The sequence below is a fragment of the Schistocerca serialis genome, unplaced genomic scaffold (genome assembly GCF_023864345.2).
Source record: "Schistocerca serialis cubense isolate TAMUIC-IGC-003099 unplaced genomic scaffold, iqSchSeri2.2 HiC_scaffold_1178, whole genome shotgun sequence".
NCBI classification, from domain to species: Eukaryota; Metazoa; Arthropoda; class Insecta; order Orthoptera; family Acrididae; genus Schistocerca; species Schistocerca serialis.
The window spans coordinates 125,001-130,000 of NW_026047379.1; the positions used below are offsets into that span (position 1 = coordinate 125,001).

General features: G+C 51.0%; 1 non-coding gene across 1 annotated transcript in view; it reads left to right on the forward strand.

Annotated features, from left to right (window-relative positions):
- The first annotated feature begins 4,453 nt into the window (after positions 1–4,453).
- LOC126433972 (small subunit ribosomal RNA) overlaps positions 4,454–5,000 on the forward strand; it is a 1,909-nt gene continuing 1,362 nt past the window's right edge. Inside the window, exon 1 of the ribosomal RNA XR_007578887.1 lies at positions 4,454–5,000. This exon is cut by the window's right edge and continues 1,362 nt beyond it. This is a non-coding gene — a ribosomal RNA (small subunit ribosomal RNA).

Sequence of the window (5,000 nt, forward strand, 5' to 3'; positions counted from 1 at the left end):
GAGAACCACACGTCAGCCAGACACTATCACACACTACTCTCTGCCTCTAACAGGCACACACACAATATCTAACCACCAGCATGGAAGAACATCCGGTGCATCCTCTCCGCCACATTACACAATCCACACTATCATAACCAGACCGGGAGGTCCACCCACAAAACAGAATATCCCACCCTTCCGACATCCGCCATTGCTCAGTTAAGCCACGAACACCCACACATGTCCTACACAGGGGTGCACCCAACATCACAATACTGCCTCCTGTCACAGTACACAAACAATGGCAGGAATGAAAGACACACATCTGCCATAACCTTGGAATCGGAGCGCCGCCTGTCATGAGCCACAAGTGCATCCTGACGTGACAAATCGGATGATCCCGCAGGCATGCACTTACGATAATCACTATCAACGAACCTGCCGCCCCCCCCCCCCCAAATACACCTTTCCCTACAACAATGTGTACCTTAACCTAAGCGATATTGTACCTTAACCTCAGCTATATCGTACCTTAACCTAACCTACATTGCGCCTTAACCTAACCTACGTTGTACCTTAACCTACGTTGTACCTTAACCTAACCTACGTTGTACCTTAACCTAACCTACGTTGTACCTTAACCTAACCTACGTTGTACCTTAACCTAACCTACGTTGTGCCTTAACCTAACCTATGTTGTGCCTTAACCTAACCTATGTTGTGCCTTAACCTAACCTATGTTGTGCCTTAACCTAACCTATGTTGTGCCTTAACCTAACCTATGTTGTGCCTTAACCTAACCTATGTTGTGCCTTAACCTAACCTATGTTGTGCCTTAACCTAACCTATGTTGTGCCTTAACCTAACATATGTTGTGCCTTAACCTAACCTATGTTGTGCCTTAACCTAACCTACGTTGTGCCTTAACCTAACCTATGTTGTGCCTTAACCTAACCTATGTTGTGCCCTAACCTAACCTATGTTGTGCCTTAACCTAACCTATGTTGTGCCTTAACCTAACCTATGTTGTGCCTTAACCTAACCTATGTTGTGCCTTAACCTAACCTATGTTGTGCCTTAACCTAACCTATGTTGTGCCTTAACCTAACCCATGTTGTGCCTTAACCTAACCCATGTTGTGCCTTAACCTAACCCATGTTGTGCCTTAACCTAACCCATGTTGTGCCTTAACCTAACCCATGTTGTGCCTTAACCTAACCCATGTTGTGCCTTAACCTAACCCATGTTGTGCCTTAACCTAACCCATGTTGTGCCTTAACCTAACCCATGTTGTGCCTTAACCTAACCCATATTGTACCTTAACCTAACCCATATTGTACCTTAACCTAACCCATATTGTACCTTAACCTAACCCATATTGTACCTTAACCTAACCCATATTGTACCTTAACCTAACCTAATTTGTGCCTCAACGTAACCTAATTTGTGCCTCAACGTAACCTAATTTGTGCCTCAACGTAACCTAATTTGTGCCTCAACGTAACCCATGTTGTGCCTCAACGTAACCCATGTTGTGCCTCAACGTAACCCATGTTGTGCCTCAACGTAACCCATGTTGTGCCTCAACGTAACCCATGTTGTGCCTCAACGTAACCCATGTTGTGCCTCAACGTAACCCATGTTGTGCCTCAACGTAACCCATGTTGTGCCTCAACGTAACCCATGTTGTGCCTCAACGTAACCCATGTTGTGCCTCAACGTAACCCATGTTGTGCCTCAACGTAACCCATGTTGTGCCTCAACGTAACCCATGTTGTGCCTCAACGTAACCCATGTTGTGCCTCAACGTAACCCATGTTGTGCCTCAACGTAACCCATGTTGTGCCTCAACGTAACCCATGTTGTGCCTCAACGTAACCCATGTTGTGCCTCAACGTAACCCATGTTGTGCCTTAACGTAACCCATGTTGTGCCTTAACGTAACCCATGTTGTGCCTTAACGTAACCCATGTTGTGCCTCAACGTAACCCATGTTGTGCCTCAACGTAACCCATGTTGTGCCTCAACGTAACCCATGTTGTGCCTTAACGTAACCCATGTTGTGCCTTAACGTAACCCATGTTGTGCCTTAACGTAACCCATGTTGTGCCTTAACGTAACCCATGTTGTGCCTTAACGTAACCCATGTTGTGCCTTAACGTAACCCATGTTGTGCCTTAACGTAACCCATGTTGTGCCTTAACGTAACCCATGTTGTGCCTTAACGTAACCCATGTTGTGCCTTAACGTAACCCATGTTGTGCCTTAACGTAACCCAATTTGTGCTTTAACGTAACCTAATTTGTGCTTTAACGTAACCTAATTTGTGCTTTAACGTAACCTAATTTGTGCTTTAACGTAACCTAATTTGTGCTTTAACGTAACCTAATTTGTGCTTTAACGTAACCTAATTTGTGCTTTAACGTAACCTAATTTGTGCTTTAACGTAACCTAATTTGTGCTTTAACGTAACCTAATTTGTGCTTTAACGTAACCTAATTTGTGCTTTAACGTAACCTAATTTGTGCTTTAACGTAACCTAATTTGTGCTTTAACGTAACCTAATTTGTGCTTTAACGTAACCTAATTTGTGCTTTAACGTAACCCATGTTGTGCCTTAACCTAACCTATATTGCGCCTTAACCTGACGCACGTTGTCGCTGAACCTGCTCTGTAATTGTTATGCAACTCGTTAAATTAGTGTAGTGTTGCCTAACCGCAACCCTCGCAATATAGTTCGCTATTCGCACTGCCCGGTCCCCTGTGTATCGCGTCATGTTAAACACCTTGCAGGTGTTGCTGACTTTCCACATGCTCCTGCTATACACTGTAATGTGGATAGCAGCAGGACGTACATGCCCCCCCCCCCTTCCCCCCTGCCTTCGCAAGCTGGTCGTTGAAAAGTTTGCATGTTCAATGCCCTTCGCATGCCGACGTACTCAGCCTACGTTGTGGTACGGCCTGTCACCTGTCCGCCGATGTACGCAAAACCCACAAACTGTACTGCACATTGGTCCGTATGTACTGAATGATACATCGTGGCACATGTGTGACCGTACGACGACTGCGCCTAGCAACGGCAGACCATACAGTCCAAATATTGTGCACGCAGCTACGTGTCGTCTCCCTATAAGAGCTGGATTGCAGTGTGGTACGCCATTCAGACGTGTGGGAGGAACGGACGCCCTGGATGGCGATCAGCATGAGCAGTCTGTTGATGTAGTGGAGCGTGTATTCGGACGTAGTCGTCTCTTCTCACACACCGTGATAGCATGTTGCACCGCGTTCCACATCTGCGACATCCTGCAGAGGCCGGCTGACAGTCGTTCGCGCAATGGACACCGCATACGTACGGGGGCTACCTTCCACGTGTTCTCGAGGCGTGCACATGTTGTTGCGTCTATGTGGGCAGACGTAGTGTGTTGTGACACCTGACACAGGCATGCAATACTCGTTGCAAATGGCGATGGACGTCTACGTTTGCTGGTGACGTTACGCAAATGAACAACAGGTAACCCGTTGTGGTGCGGTTGTTCTCGCTAGAGGTGAATCAGTGTTGGCGACGATCGGTCGAGCTATTAACCGGTTGTTTCAGGGATACCCACCATGCCCACGAACGTGAAAGGGGACCCACCATGCCCACGAACGTGAAAGGGGATCTGGGTGTGAGGCGATACGCGGCGGTGGCTGGGTGGGACCGTCCCCGGCCGGTGAGGGGGGGCCGCCCGGCGTGCTGGCAGCGCGGTGCGTGGGCGCACGCGCTACAGCCGGCTGGTGGGGGCGGCCAGTGGCAGGCGCGCCGGCCGACGGACGCGGCAGGCGGCGCAGCTGCGCGCCGGCGCCCCCTGCTCGCGGCGCCTTGCGGCCAAAGCAGGTCCTCGCGGGCCCGGTGCGAAGCGCGGTGGCCATCTGCAGTGTGCTGGTCCGATTGAGGACTGTGTGCGCTGAGGATGCGCCGCCGCCCGGCGCTCGGCGCCGCGACGCCGTCTGCTGCTCGGTCGCCCCAGCGGTTCTCGCAGGTGGTTTGTATCGCAGCTGTGCGGACGTGTTGGCGCGTGCGCTGTGCTGGGAGAGTTCGCTTCGGCACCCAAGTGGGGCTTTTGTCCTTCTGTGGCGCTGGCGTTGGAGCTGCCGGTCACCGTAGGTGGCGCGTGTTGTCTCCCGCCGGCAATGCCACGACAGCACGCTCCCGGGCCTCTGTCGGCAGCGGCAAGCTCAGTTGGGAGCACGGGTGGTCGCACCTAAAGCGTCTACTCGCCTAACTCCGGGCGATTGCGCCTCTCTCGAACCCGACCAAGTACTTAGGACGGCGCTGCGCGCCGCCGGGACCTGAGAGGGTTTCGAGGTGTGTTGTGCAGGGGAGCTCAGCCTCCTCCTGTTTGCAGAATAATTGAGCGGACGCTTGCGTGTTCGCGCGGGCCCCCGGGACACACTCCCGGGCGGCCGGCTGCTCAGCTCTAGTTGACGCAGCTCCCTGGTTGATCCTGCCAGTAGTCATATGCTTGTCTCAAAGATTAAGCCATGCATGTCTCAGTACAAGCCGCATTAAGGTGAAACCGCGAATGGCTCATTAAATCAGTTATGGTTCCTTAGATCGTACCCACGTTACTTGGATAACTGTGGTAATTCTAGAGCTAATACATGCAAACAGAGTCCCGACCAGAGATGGAAGGGACGCTTTTATTAGATCAAAACCAATCGGTCGGCTCGTCCGGTCCGTTTGCCTTGGTGACTCTGAATAACTTTGGGCTGATCGCACGGTCCTCGTACCGGCGACGCATCTTTCAAATGTCTGCCTTATCAACTGTCGATGGTAGGTTCTGCGCCTACCATGGTTGTAACGGGTAACGGGGAATCAGGGTTCGATTCCGGAGAGGGAGCCTGAGAAACGGCTACCACATCCAAGGAAGGCAGCAGGCGCGCAAATTACCCACTCCCGGCACGGGGAGGTAGTGACGAAAAATAACGATACGGGACTCATCCGAGGCCCCGTAATCGGAATGAGTACACTTTAAATC